The following is a 15,900-nucleotide window of genomic DNA, read 5'->3' as shown; positions in this document are numbered from 1 at the left end:
CACCTTTGGGATCGTTAGCTGTTGGCCACACTCTTGATGTATCATCCACTGAGACAGCTTCTCCTGCAGTACGAACTCGCCTTTAGCGTCATCTGTTCCATTTTGATGAAATACAGTAAAACTCACTGACAAAATTGCCACAAAGTAGGCTGTGTTGTGGTTTGGACTATACAGTAGATTGTTGCACATTGCTCGTCAGTGACTGTTTTGGTGGTTTCTCAGAGTTTGCTTTGCAAAAGTATTCATAACTGCTGAACTTTTTCAAAGTTTGTCACATTACAACCAGAAACCCCAGTGTATTTTATGGGGATGTTGTGACAGAGCAACACAAAGTAAGGAGCAAGTCAAGGATACATGTTTTCTGAGTCACACCATCTTCCACTGGACCTACAGAACGTAGACTGGGCCACATTTACTCACAATTAAGCTTTGATTTAAACTCTTCTTTGTACAATTGTAGCTCAAGGTTGTGTGTTTGGGGTCATTGTCCTGATGGAAGTTGTACCTTTGCCCTTATCTCAAGTAACCTCGGTCTCTAACAGGTTTTCTTCCTGGACTGCCCTGTATTTAGCGCCAACTCTGGTCAGTTTCCCTGTCCCATTTGTAAAAAAGCATGACTACAACATTACATTGTCACAGACAGAGTAACAGCAAGTACTATTTTTCTATATCCACTGAACATCTTGATTCAGACCGAGATGAACTTAAACACAATTGAACTTTGTTTACTATTTATTAGAGATTAGAAGTTTTGGAATATACAAACTACAAATGGTACATCACATAAATATCAAAATTAAAGGGACCATAGACTTTAATTCGTGGTACATTGAAGAGGTTTGAACATAAATTCATTCAATATTTTATGTCTGCATGTACAGATCTAAGTTTGCAGAATCCCAAACTGATTTGGGATCCTGGGTTTTTGTGAAAACAAGTGTTAAGATATGACCGAATGGTTGCCATGGGAGATTCAAGGATTTCCTCAAACAAGCATGGAAGAAACAAAGCTACACCCAAGGTATGTTTTTTGATAAGGGAATAACATTAAAAGATGATAAAGCTCAAAAAAGTTGATTTTACACCACTCACCCGTTTAAGCTACACAGTGAGAATCTCTTCAAGGCTCATTTCAACCACTGAGCATAAAAAGCAGATCATCGTGGACAGATGTCTGTTTACCAGCCAGTGCAAACATAAAAACAATTCATTGCAATAAAACTGCAGGTTGTAATTTTCGCAGAGGAAAATATTTACATACCACCGGCATGATTGATAAAGTTTAAACTTTTAGGAGCAACCTTTTAGCTCTCTCATAAGGTTTCTTTTTTATCAGTTTAATCACACATATTAAATAGCTCCAAATGCAATTAGAAATCTAATTTATCTTCAGTGTTTGTGAACAAAGTATTGTCTTTACAGCATGCAGAAAGACAGATGTCTCCTCTTTCTCTGTCTGCAGCTAAGGCTGTTCAAGGTACCATTTAGCCAGATGTATTTGGTATTCAGAAAGAACTAGTTTGTCTGTAAACACGGATCCACTGATACTCCTAACATGTGCATGCACACAGATATTAAAAGTATTAATAATGAGGGCTAATGGCCATAGAGACCTAAGAATTTGTAATTTTTCATACGTTTGAATAAAGCGTAAGGTCTGAGACACATTACTTCCATAAAGCCTTCAAAATAAAAGTCTTTAATGAGCCAATTCATCTAATTAGAATAGCCCTCAGCATTGTTTCTGCTTGTTAAACACAGCAGCCTTGATGCTGGGTGGTTGTGTGTTTGTGCTGCAGACTCATCAACTCCTAATACGTTTGTTCATTTTTATAGGCAGAATTAGATGGAACTTTGTTTGTTGCTGCTTGTCAAATAAACTAAAAACAACATGTTGGATGCATAACTAAGGATGCACAGCAGACGGGGAGCGGAATATTATATTTACTTCTTTAACACGAAGCAGTTATAGGTTGCTTTACCAACAATAAACATAGATTTTATGTCTGAATTTCTATTATGGTATGTTTATGTGTGTTTTTATTTTTTGTGCAGTATATCTCACAGTGTTTCCCTGTAATTGACTGGAAAGTCATCCAGGATGTCCGCTGCCACTCCTCCACTGACTGCTTGAGATAGGCACCGGCTTCCCATTTAAACCTCCCTTGTGAGGTTTAATAGAGTAGCATAGAGGATGGAAAATGTAGTAAACACATCAGACTCTGCACAGATTTTTCTTCTGGCGGTGTATCACGGTGAAAGTAATGCCTCTCTTTAAAGATTTGCAAGTATAAAACTTGATAAACTTTTTAACTTCTACTTTGGACATTATTCCCTCTTTTATCACAAACAAATAAATTGCAAATCAGAAGACATTCTGTGTTTGTTGGTATGTTAACTTATGACAGTGAGTGAACTGAAATGAGAAGAAAATGGAAAAAAAAAAAAAAACTACTACAACGAATAAAAACAATCTTTGTACATTAACTTCACTTTAGCATTTGTATGATGGAATATTTCCAATACATTTTTTATAAGTATAATAAGATTCTTTATTTTACTTTCAGTCTGCATGGGAAATGACAAGAATGTGCAGCAGATATGCACAAAGATAAAAGTATTAGGTGCACCAGAGCATCAAGTGCAAAGGTTTATCTATCATATGTTCCCTGTTTTAAATTTGCTCAAACAATGAGAGAGACTTCCCAGTATCGATGCAAAACATTGATGCTAGTAACTTTACTTGGGTGGATGAACTAAGACATCAGCAGTACCAGGTTAATACACGAAGCTTGACAGGACTAGTTTATAAACCAACTAGTTCAGCAGCAGGCCAGTATATTCCTGCCAACCTTGAGGTAAAATTTCTGCTTTTTCAGAGGAGGCCTGAGGTTTGAAGGGAGCAGTTTCAGTTCACAAAAATCCAATTCTGTCTGTAGCAGGAGACCGATTAGCCTCAGCGCTGATTCTCTTACCTGCTTTTACTGAGGGATCCTGACAGTGAGCTACTGTGAGTAGTCATGGATATACGTGTACTTCTCACACACAAATACTCCTTTAAGATGTCAAAGAAACTCTAAATATATATATATATATATATATATATATATATATATATATATATATATATATATATATATATATATATATATATATATATATATATATATGAAAATAATTCATTTTCAGATCTCGGAAACAAACTATCATTTTTTTTTTGTCTTTACATTGTACTTGTAAGACGGACTAGTTACCTCTGAGTTTGGTAATTATTTTTTTTCTTCTAAGTAATTGGTTAACTAATTGGTTGACTTTTGCTTTAGTCTAATTCACAGCAGGCTCAGTAGTCCAGTGCTATTAATACTTTTAATGAACTTTGATCAACTGTGCCATGACTACAGCACAGGGAGTCAGAGAGATAAAATATCAGCTTTTTATTTCTGTGTTAAATCTCTTTAAGGGTACAGATTTGTACAGAGAACCTAGAGTAAACACTGCCCTCTGTCTGTAGGATAAACTGGCAACATGTTTATCCATTTCACAGCTGGTGTCGTTTTTTTATTTTTCTTTATTTTTTTTTTTTTTTTGTTCAAAAAATCCTTGCAGTCTCCAGTACCCTCAAGACTCCTACCGTAGTTTCTTTGCAAAGGCAGTGATGATGGTATTGCACTCTTACTAGTAATGGGTTTTCTCCTGCTCATTTCCTGCCCATTATATCACTACTACTATAGGTATCACGTCTAAAAGAGGATGGAGAATTTCCCTGAGAGGTTCCTGCACATCTACTATCCATTTGTGCGCCACCGAAGAGAAGAAAACACCCTCAGTACCTTGTGCACTTTCAACTGTGCCATCTGTGCACAATATTTTTGGCTCAGTGCGGCATTCTGTGTGCACAACTCGACAAATCAGACAGCGTCAGTCACACAAAATTCAAATCTGTTGGTTTTGATAATGCTGATTTAGTGGAGTCTTAAAATAGTCAGGCTCCATTATATATAATGCATAGTGCAAGGCATTTTTGATTGGGTGAATCTACTAGAATGAGACATAATCAGGCTGTTTTTTTTGTGTGTTTTTTTTCCGTTGTTGTTTTTGTTATCTTGCAGTTTTGCACCAGTGTGGAAGCAGCCTTAGAAACATAGAATTAAGGTTGCAAAATTTCAAGTTTTAAAGGTGCCACCTTTAAAACTGACATGGATTCAGGAGGGATTGGGCTTCAGCTGGAAAGTATAATAATATAAAATATAATATAGACATAAACAAATTATTACAAAAGGATTCCAGTCACGTGCACTTGAAGCATGTTGCGTACTTTATTGAACAGGTTAGGAAAGGTCTATGGACTAAACATGTCCTTTATATATATATATATATATATATATATATATATATATATATATATATATATATATATATATATATATATATATATATATATATATATATTTTTTTTTTTTTTTGCACAAAATAATTCTTAGATAATCACATTTTATTCTGCTGAGGTCTGCATATTTTGAGCTCCTTTCAGGATTTTTTTTTTTTTTAGAGCTGCCAGCCACGACCCTCAAACTCCATGTTTACACTCACACGTGAAAATGACTGCAAACAGATAAGCAATTACACAACCATACATTTTTGAAAAGCAGAAGTAGAGCCTCCCGCACAACCAACAAGAATGCAGCAAGTGGTTTCTAGATGGTATGTTAACAACAAAACACTTGTCTTTTCAGCAGCAATTGTGCTGTGAACACAGCGGTAAAATCACCAGATCAAACATTTTGGAACTCAGAAGGTCAAAAAAATGTAGAACTAAAAAATTAGTATCTTCTCTGAACAATTTAAACAGAATAAAGTATCAAGTCATGAGGATATGACTGTAAAAAAAAGTCCACAAAGTGCCAAACTGGTTTGTCACATGTTGATTCTTTGGGTGAAGAGGAAACTTCCATTAAGGTCACACAGATTTGGTTTTTGAGCTTCAGTGAGAAAAACATCTTATGGAGTACCTCAACATTAAAAAAAGAAACTCACGACTGAGCTGAGGATGGAAGTAAAAATTCATACAAGGTCAAGCTAATGTAAAAAACATCAGGGTCGGGTGCTCAGTGACGGTGAGTCATTGCTCAAAATGTTTCTGGGCTTAAAAATTCCCCCATTAAGAGCCTGACAGAGTGACATGGAGTACATTTATGTTTCCCAGTGAGATCTGTCAGAACAGGGTTGGCGAAAATCCTCCATTACAGCTACATCGGCTGTCACGAGCAACATGGGATGGACAAAATAGAGTTTGTAAAAACACATCTGGACATTTTGACTCTAGGCATCAATGTTGCATGTGAACCTGCAATAGAAATCCATTAAAACCATCCATAAGCAGAGATGTGGCATTTTTTCTAACTTGAGTGAACAGATTGGGTGTAAATGCCAGACGGTCCTTTAGGATCCCGTGTTAGGTCAGTTTTACATTTGTAAAAATCATAACAGGAACAATAGCCGTAAAACGTTCACATTTTTTGAACTTTTATCACCGCGTTACTGAATATTGTGTTTGCAAAGAAAGGTAAGCAAAGAGAGCAACATTTCTTCTGCTGACTTTTGTGAAACTTGGTGGAAAGTTACTGAACAAGCAAAGGGAGAGCCCATTAAATTTGTGCAGATGTCTCCATTTTTTTTTTTTTTTACACATTGATGTTTGGTCATTAAATGAAAAATGCTACCCCAGAAATAATTCTAATAAAGCAGAGAAAAAACTGAAAGTGGAAAAAAAAAAAAAAAATGAGTCATAGGTGCTTTCACTTCGCCTCTGCAGCTTCTCAAACATCCATCACATTCATGTTGAGCTCTCCAGGAGCACCAAAGAGAAATGTGGTGATCATGATTAATGACCGTGTTTACATGCACTTCAACTATCCTAGTTAGAACTGGGTTTTTTTGTTTGTTTTTTATTTCATTCATTTAGCGTATTTCCACTACAAACTGCAGGAGTCAGCATCTTGTGCTGCATCAGCAGCTCCTGTTACTTCACCCAAACTAATTTTGAGAAGACTGGATCTGCTATGTGGAGTTCTCCAAATTAAGAGAGGAAACTTTAGCAAACAATTTATTCAGGTATGGAAACTTTCTCTGCTGGAAGATATATTTCAACGAATTTAAGATATTTTAACCCGGAATGTTAATGAATAGGTTACTAACATCAGTGCAAACAGAAGAACTTGGTTAAAATCTTAAATCCTTATAAGACTCAGAGCAGGATAATATTCTACACAGTGTACAAACTGATTAAATGTTCAATATTTGTGCCCCTTCAAGCTTCGAGTGATCTACTGGTTTCATATTTGACAGCGCGGTTGAGGGAGAACCTGGGAAAGAAGTGACACCATTAACTTTATAATGCTCTTCACAAATTGTCCTTTTTATTGTCTACTTAGTTTCACTGAGCTTCTTTTGTTGTAAGAGGAGAATCTCATATTAAAAAAAAAATCCAACACCGAGGAAGAGATTTCTAATGAGATCACGTTTACCACAATTATTAGCATACTTTCTGTTAATACTTGCTGCAGCAATCTTCTGCCAGAAGGACAACTCTTAGTCTCTTATTACATTGCCACAATGTTGGAGCGTGTAGAGAGTGGCATCTTACATCACATCTCTTTGGCAAAATCTCACTAGATCTTCCAGACTCCACTGTCCTGACCTATGCTCTCTCCTCTGAAGATTATCCAACAGGTTTTCAATAATTGCCAGGTCTAAGGTTTAATAAAAAAAAAAAAAAATAAAAAAAAGCACTTTTATGGAATAATTCCCAATCAATCGGTTGGCATGTATACGGTCTCTAGATGTTGTAGAAAATTGTAAACCATGACTTTGCCTTCAAGTGCTTAACAGTAGAGATTTTCTGAGTTTCCTAACCATGTTGCTCACGGTTTGTGACAAGATAAATGCAGAACAACAACCTCCATTGTTGGTCGTAGTTTGACTTGTAATCTTTTCAACACAAACCAATAATTGTTGCCATTTTGTAAACAAAACAAAAACAAAACTTTTCCAAAATACTTTGATATGGCGTTATACCATAACGCATAAGGTGTGAAGGCCAAGGCAGTTTTGGCCCCATACGGTATTGACGTTGGACTTTTTTAAACCAAGATTTCTCTCATAACTGTAGTGTAAATAAGTATTTTCTAAGCCTTAATGTCAGTATTCCACTGTGTTTATTTTAAAAAATATTCAGTGAAGGATCAGGGAGGCATAAAAAAGCTGCGGGATTAACAGCTGTTCTTATGTTCTTATTATATTACAAACCATATAAATCTTCTACTGTGCAGGTTCATTCAGCATAACTAATAATGCTGTTCCAGACAGCCTGTGTTCTTGTTTTAAGCTTTTTGGGAAAACTCCACAGAGCAAACAGAGGAGAACAGAGTCAGAGCTGCAACAGAAGAACAGTACACTAATCTTCCTTATGTCTTTAAATTATTAAAAGGAATCGTGCATGCACTGTAAAGTTAGCAGGAAATGATTTCAATTCATATCTGTTTGCAAAGCACTTTTCACACATAAGCTGCACATAAACGGTTGACCAAAGGCATGAAAGGAAAATGAGATTGTAACGAAGCAAGTTTAAATTTAAGGGAAAGAAATTAGATTAGATTTTAACATGATAAAATATCATGTTAAATAAATAAAGCTGAAGTAAAAATTAGAGAGAGAAGGTTTAAAAGGACATAAAAAAAACAAGCAGGGTGGCTTGGAAAATAAAATCTCTGCTTCCAGCTCTTACTATGGAAATTCCTGGAATGACGAGTATGACGAGTCAACCTGCGTCTTTTTTTTTTTTGTGTCTCTAAAAGCTGCATCTTGAAAGCAGCATTTTCTTGTGAGGTGGAAAGCATTACGGAAGCTGAGGTCACTGAGGGCTTTACAAGTGATAAGAGGGATTTTGCACTGAATTATTGAATGCATTAACCAATAAATGTGATCCCCTTTCCCGGTCCTAGTAAGAACTCATGCTGCAGCATTTTTTTTATCAGCTGGAAGACTGCAGGCGAATTAACAGGACATCCAGGTAAGACTGCAATGCATTATTTAGGGGATACTAATGCATACAAGTATCCCCTAAATACTTGTATGCAGGATGTATCAGGGAATTTATTAGGTGGTTATTTGCTGTGATACCCCTACATAAAAATCCAGTGCAACCAGCTGCCTTCAAACGTTGTCTAAATCGTAAGTAGATCACAGTCGTATGCAATTCCATTTTAGACAAAAATGCAGAAACCTTGGGGGTTTGTTAAAGAACATTAGAGATCAACAAACAGCATCATAAAGACTGAGGAACTCAGCAGACAAGTCAGAGAGAAAAAGTTGTGGGTTGTTAACGCAACAATGACAAGCTTTAAACATTTTAAAGAACACCATTCAATCCAGACATAGCAAATGTGTAAAAGTAATATGCACTGAAAACAGCAATCCCACTGTGAAACATGGTGGTGGCAGAAGACGGAGGATGGAGCTAACAACAGGGAAATAATGGAAGGACTCCGTTAAGAAGCTGCAAAAGACTTAAAACCGGAGTGGAGATTCACCGTCTAGCAGAACAACAGCCGTATCCAGACAAGTAGAGCTACAATGGGACTGATTAGATCAAACGTATGTCTTTACATGGCCTATGTAGACTGATGAGAGCCTTCAGCAAGACTTGAAATGGATATTCACAGACGCTCTCCATCATATCCGACCAAAGGTGAGCATTTTCAGAAAAAAAAGAATGTTTCTAGATGTTTTACTTCACAGCTGTGCACTGTTTCATGTTGGTGTATCAGATTAATTTAAAATAACACACCTTGATGTCATTGGTATGTGTCAAAAGGTGAAAAAGTAAAGAAAGGCATGAATACTTTTGCTAGACACTCCATATATGTCGTCTAAATCAAAATTAAAGCTTGCAGTTTTATATTAGAAAAAAAAACTCTTAACACAGTTCTGCGTAAAAAGCAGCAAAACAAAATGCTAATAAAACCGTAAGTGCTGTTACAAAATAAAAACAAAAAAACAAAGCATCCTTAACCTGGATTAGCATCGTTTAAAACCTGAAAAACAAGGCTTTGTTTGCTTTTCCTTGACTTTCCCGGATGAAAAGGAGAGAAAGGGAAAAAAAAAAAAAAAAAGAAAAAAAAGGCAGCGCTGTCATGGCAACGCCGAGTAAAAATAACACAAGCTTATTTTCCACAAGCTGAAAATAAAATGGAACAGGATCCGTTTGGACAAACGAGATAAAAAATGGTTGCTAATTCAGAGACGGCGCATCCCTCACGCGGTCGCACCGTAGCGTGGAGGCCCCTGTCGCCGCTCCCTCTGGTCATCGGCTGTTGTCCTGCGGCCGGATCCTCTTACTCACGGAGAGAAACCAGCACTTGTCAGGATAATGATCTTAATACAACAACGCCCCACTAATTCCTCTGTCCCAGAAGCCACCACAGCTGGTTTGTTTAAATCTTATAATTCACTAGCAGCTAATTAACATTCAGAGAACGGTATTATGGAACAGACAGCTCCTCTTAACAACCACCAACCTCAGGTATTTTACATGTAATTAACGAGCGGGAGGAAGTAAAGGCGAGGACTGAAAACACTCATTTAGCTTCCCACTTATTCCTGCCTCGCAGTGCACACTGCAGCCACACTCTCCACGTACGGATCGCATGCAGAAAAGGCATTATTATGCAGCACTGATGCATTGCTGAGAAAACAGACTCGACTTGTATTTAACAGGCTGCACCAGCTGTGTGCAGAAACATTTTTAATGCACTGTAACCAGGGTCTGCTTCCTGGGCGCGTGATTTCGGCGGAAAAAAAACCCCCAAACAGCATTATGCAAACGAAACCTCAGCTGAGCGGAGATGAGCGATGGAGCGAGATGCCAGCACTGATCAGAAAGACAGGGATCAGCAGTGGAGTGAGGGTCTCGGCCGAGATGTTATCTGTTTCATGTTTTCCACTAACCCCGGTGAGTCAGCAGAGCCCGTTCACCCAGAATGTGTGGTCACACCTCGGACTCGGAGGACACTTCCCTCTCAGAATAGCACATTTGTAATGTCACGCAGGCGAAGCTGCGACCACGGTGTTGACTGGGCTGCATGCTTTTATTGCCCGACAACATGGCTGACCTTTCAGCCTCAGCAGGCCAGGGTGCTGGGTCACACAATAAAGCACCAAAAAAAAAAAAAAAAAAAAAAAAGGCTTGTTACATGAGCCTGACAAAAGAAGGAGAGGCAACAAAAATCCTCAGCTGCAGCGACGGTGGCGCCCTTCACGTTATCAGAGAATACAGATGTCAAACTTCAACTAAAAACGGTAGAGTTCATTCCTCACCAAAGGCTGTTTTGTCTTTAATTAGAGCAGTGAGCAGCTGTCGACAACAAAGTCCTGCTAACTTCACCATGGCAGACCAACATGCATAGATTTCAGATCCACTACTATTCTTCCCACTTCATTCAGTCCTCCATCTGCCTTCATATTCACATGGTTAGATTTGCGCGTTTCAACCCGACAAGATCAAAACCATTCTGCTTTTCAGCTTAGGATTTCCCCACTCAACTTACTTAATGAATTATGTTCCTAAAGGAGGAGATTGTTTTTCTCTTTGCTACTGTTCCTATTCACATCAGTAATAATTTCTTTAGTGATTCTTTCGTACAAAGCAGACATATTATTTTCATAAAATGGCGAATAAATCACCAGTTATGGCAACGAAAACAAACACAGTTTTATCAAAAGCGTTAAGTCTTGATTTTGGGATGGGGTGAGGCTACAGTATGTGACTCTCACTATCATCTTATGTTTGCAGATCATAGGATCATCAGGAAACAACATTTGGTCCAAATCTTCATGACTTATAAGCAGGTCCTTGTGGGATTAGAAGTAGAAAAAAAGTTGGTTTTCACCTGTTACTGACAAGCTACATTTTCTGGGTTCAACATAGAGATCTCGCAGGCACGAATTAGAATTAAATGTCAAATCGTATAAGCCTCCAAAATCATCAAATCTGCAACAGCATGAAATAACAGAGACTTAATAACTATAATTTACAGTATAAAAACTGTAAGTCTTTGTTTTTGAAAAAGTCACCAAAATAATGTATGTTTGAAAAGTGCCAGGATAATGCTTAGAAACTCAGCAGTCTACAGACATCCAACAAATTTGGTCCCATTGTCTTTAAGCTGCAGAACTCGGAGTCAAAACTTTTTTTGGGGGGGGGTGGCGGAGGGGGATTCTACAAGCTTCTCAGAAAAGTTGCAGAAACTTTGGCCTGTTCCTCCTGACAAAACTGGTAGAACTGAGTCAGCTTTGCAGGCAACGTTGCTCACATCCTCTTACAACTCCATCTGTTAGAGTTGCCTTTGATTAATAAGTGGTACATAGATTCATTTTAGTCTGAATTGCCACTTTTCATTGTTTCTCTGTATTTTGCCTCTGCAGTGTAATATTTTTTGGTTATTGTGTTATGCTTTTATCATTGAAGACGAGGTCTAAATGGCCATCCCGGCGCGCAGTCTCTCTTCTCAGTGCGTCAGCGCTCGCTATGAAGCCATGTAGCGATAGCTAGCAAAACTACTACTAACACTGCACACACCACGAACTCTAACAACACACTTATAGTCTAAAAAACCTAGTAAAATCCACAGCATGGCTGCGCCCTAGTCTCTTGCCATATCCAAGTCCTCCCCCCCCACCCCTCCCCTCTCTGCGTGTCTCCGTTCTACCTAGCAACAGACCGTCAACACATTTTCATTGGTTGTTTCGAAATGTGGTACATTTAGACCCCACAAAATAAGGCGGAAATTATCAATCTTATTTCTGGCTTTATTTTGAAGTAAATAACCACAAAACCAATATAAAAACACCACTTTTATAAAGTTTGAAGTCCGTGCTGTCCAACAGAGTTGAAATGAAAACTCGGTATGCGTCCATGTTATTACGAAGCCTTATAAATGCGTCACATGCTTGTACGCCGCACGGCGGGCAGCGACTACATAGGGTTAAACTGTGTTGCGCCTTGCAAATAAACTGGACTTGACAGTTCATACACATTTTCTGATCAGAGCTCTTTTGATGATCGCTCCAGACCTTCGACTTTGTTGTCCTTATGCCATGTTGTGACTAATTTGGCTTCATTCTTTTGAAAGATTTGCATCTAAGCTACACACACCAGAGTCATTGTTGATGTCTTAGGTTGTTAATTTAATATTTAGTCACTATGCTTCTTTTTTGTGAAGTGCACCAGTCCTTCCCGCTGCAAAACACCCAGTGAAAATGATGCTGCCACCCGGTGATGTACCCTATGTTTTTTTTTCCTCCAACTTCCAAGTCATTTCACCAAAACTTTTCTTGTTTTGGTGAAACATTAGGACATGTGTCTATCTGTATTTATTTATCAATTTGACTAAAACCTTTTTTTTCTATAAGCAAGGACCCCCAACCCCGACAGCGAGAAGTACAAACTCCAGATTACACCTGAACCTAAAATCCTTCCACTGGAATGCAAGAGAGAAGGAATCTTAGTTTTCATCTGTCTGTATGAAGAATAGTAGCACAATTCAGCCCCTTCCCCACTTGTTGCTGCACTGCTAGTTAGTTCGCTAAATAAAAATGCTGTTTTCTCTCACCTCAGTACAACACATGGCTTCTCCAGATGCTGCATGGTAGGACAAAAACAACAGCAACATTTCCCACCGTCGTGCCGATAACAAGGTGCAATATGATCACAGCCACCTTCATCTCTATTAAAACCCTCCTCTTCTCTGTCTTTGCCTGTTTCAGTCTCTCCTCTCCTGCTTGTTTTCCCATCAGCACTTTAATCTTAAAAGCAGCTGGCCGTGATGAGGAGGATCAAAGCAGCGCCGCGCCGAGCACAGGTCACCGGCTGCGTCCTCGTGATCACGGTGATATTATTGATTTCTCCGGGATCAATCTCGTCAACTGCTTACCCTTTATTCCAGCTGAAAGGAGCTAGACATGAAGAGCAGAAGGAGAGGAGGAGGAGGAGATTCCAACCTGTTATGCAATTTACAGGGATTCTTCACAAGGTAACAACATGTGGAGCAGGAGTCCACAAGGAGCCAGAGGTTTGTTTTTACAGTGTTTTATCTTTCGCTTTCTGTCTAAATCTGTCAAAGTGGATCTGGCAGGAAGAGCTTTTTCTGAGAAACGAGAGGGATGAAGGTTCTTGCATAGCCACTGGGAGCTGTGACGTCAGTCGCCTTTAACTCTGTGCGCACAGTTTTGTGTTTTGCTGCAGACACAGGCGGATGTATGAAACGGTGTTTTTTTTTTTTTTTTTTTTTTTTTTCCAGATGAATGCCCGCCTAGATGCCTAGTTCTTGAGTGAGATAACCCTTTGGAGCAAGGCAGAGGTGGATTACATGGCTGTTGAGCTCAGCGTTGCAGCCAGGGATCCAGTCAGAAGAGCGGGAGAGATGGTTAGAGACACGAGGAGAAGATTTCAACTCTCTATGGACGCCCCCTCTTCTTCCACCAAGTCATTTCCGTTCTGGCAGCCTCCTCCACTAATAATAAATCACTTCCATCGAAGGAGACGCTCTGATTATCCTGTACTCACCTAAATAAGCTGCCATGTTTTCCTGCTAAAAGCGATAAATGGCTCACAGGCACTCCATTTTGAAAGCTTGGAAAATTAAATAAGCAACTTCTTTTTTTGTGCTTTTCTACGTGTTTGGGCTGTGACTGTTGCCTCTGAATTATTCCAAAATAATGAATAATGAGATCGCCATGTTTTTTATTTTTTTTAAAAAGATGTAAAACATATTGAACCTTGTCACACAACCTGGGACCATTTTTATCAAAGTTTGAAGCATCAGCTGACACAGTGCCATCTACTGGCAAAGTCATAGACTACAATTAAATAAAAACATGGACATTTCCCTTTGATTCTTATCATCTAACCAGTAGGAAGGCTTTTAAAATGTAAATTGACTTTTGCAGTGTCTGGGCCTCTACATGAAAAGCAGCCATCAAGTGGAGAAATTACACTAATCTCTGTTTCCTTAGGTTTTAATCTCTGTTTCCTTAGGTTTTAATCTCTGTTTCCTTATTAAACCCATATGGCTGAATGCTACAATACAAACTGATAAGGAGACAATACAAAGCAAACAAATTTAAAAGAAAAAATTCTGTAAACATTTCAAATAAACAATGTAGGAGGCATTTTTTGATTTTCAATTATTTTAAGTCTTATACTATGTTTTTATCCTTCTGTTCAAGTTAAGGGATTGCTCACAATTTCTCTGAATTAGTGCTCTTGCATTCATAGGATGCTGAATTTTCCCTCCTGGTCTGGCAGTCTTTGCCATTGAACAGCACACATTAGCTGTGGTCTTTATTTTATACGTCATCAACATATCAGTTTATATTTCTTTATCGCTTTTAACATGTAAGACAAAACCACTCAAGGAAAATCACCTTGATATTCAACTAAAATTGGACTGAATTAAGTGATTAAGTACAATTTCGCTGGTTCATTTCTAACAGCTAGCTTTATCAGTGTATTTTGTTTTTACTCAGGCTGGACTGGGAATGGTTGTTGCATTGTTCGATGCTGAGCAGTGGATTTTTCTTGACATTACACATTACACCAAAGAGTCTGCATTTTCACAGTGGCCACAAGAAAATTAGCTTAAAGTCGTCACATTAGGAATCTGTTCACTGTTGCTTTTGTGGCTTTAATTTAAAAAAAAGGTCCATTATTGAAGTTTTGTGAATTATAAATACTTATTTAATTACACATTTCACAGTAACTGATAAAATTCATCTCAAATTAAAGTTATTTTTACAATGCAAGTCCAATAGATGGCACCCTATTGATAACTAGCTTCACTTTAGCATAAACTCTGCTAGGCTACATGTTTAATACATGGATAATTTTGTGACAACACTTCAGGTTTGAACTAGATTCAATTTATCCCTTCTGGTTTACTTTAAAACATATGTGAGGTGGTCAAAATCATATTCACAAAAACATTTTTATCCTATAGTATACACCTTTTTTTTTTTTTTTAATTAAAAATAGAAAATGGATGTCATCACAACCTCTGGGTGTGGTTTCCAATTAGGAGTATTGCTTTTGCAGAATAATTCAACCTGGACTTAAACTCTGAATTTTGTCCTCTTAATGGTTTTCCAGATTAGTGACGCCAAGGGTAGGAAATGTTCTATGGAAAACGATGAAGGGGAAATTTATCTGGGAACTATTGGTGTTTATTCAAATGAACCTAAAATTGGGAGGGCATTTATTGAGCATAAATATAAACGTTTTGTTTTGTTACAGACAGGCATCCATGCAGAATAAAACAATTAGCATTACACTTCAACAAATTTATCTGTAAGCAGAAGCTTATCAAGTATGATTATTCTTTTGAACAACCAACTCTTTCATCAAATAACAAAACATGAGTGTTGAATAAAACATTACTCATTCCTGACCCAACCACTTAAAAAAAGGTAAAATGCCGCCCCAACTCCATGACTAAAAAAAAAAAAAAAAAGCTTCAAAATTTAAAATGAGCATAGCCTCTTCTCAATATGAAACAGAGCCATTCAGCATGTAGACCAAAAAAACTATATTTTCTTAAATTTATGAAAACCTACAACTTCTAACCCATTTCTGCCAAACTCATTTAGGTAATGTCCACATCCTGAACATCATCAAGATCATCCCCCAGAAATGCAACCTCAGCATTCTAGGAATCATCTGCAGATGGAGGAATGCACCATGCATGCAGGGGGGGGGGGGAGAGGGGCTTGTGCACCTGTAATCATCAATTCAACATGCATGTGATTGACAGTGGTGGAGAAAGTACTCAAAAAATGTACTTAAGTAAA

The 15,900-nt window shown here is 37.9% G+C and overlaps 1 protein-coding gene and 1 long non-coding RNA gene across 4 annotated transcripts in view; one reads left to right on the top strand and one right to left on the bottom strand.

The window, feature by feature from the left end:
* Positions 1 to 15,900, bottom strand: part of gabrb2a (gamma-aminobutyric acid type A receptor subunit beta2a) — a 56,525-nt gene that overhangs the window by 25,225 nt on the left and 15,400 nt on the right. The window lies entirely within an intron of this gene.
* Positions 12,059 to 13,730, top strand: LOC106955395 (uncharacterized). Its single transcript, XR_001426564.1, has 2 exons — positions 12,059 to 12,917; positions 13,002 to 13,730. It is a non-coding gene; the product is annotated as an uncharacterized LOC106955395 (long non-coding RNA).

Source organism: Poecilia latipinna, unplaced genomic scaffold, assembly GCF_001443285.1.
Source record: "Poecilia latipinna isolate Pla-1442-1.1 unplaced genomic scaffold, P_latipinna-1.0 Scaffold731, whole genome shotgun sequence".
Taxonomy (NCBI): Eukaryota; Metazoa; Chordata; class Actinopteri; order Cyprinodontiformes; family Poeciliidae; genus Poecilia; species Poecilia latipinna.
Note: the sequence above shows the minus strand (reverse complement) of the source record. Positions and strands in the feature narration are given on the sequence as shown.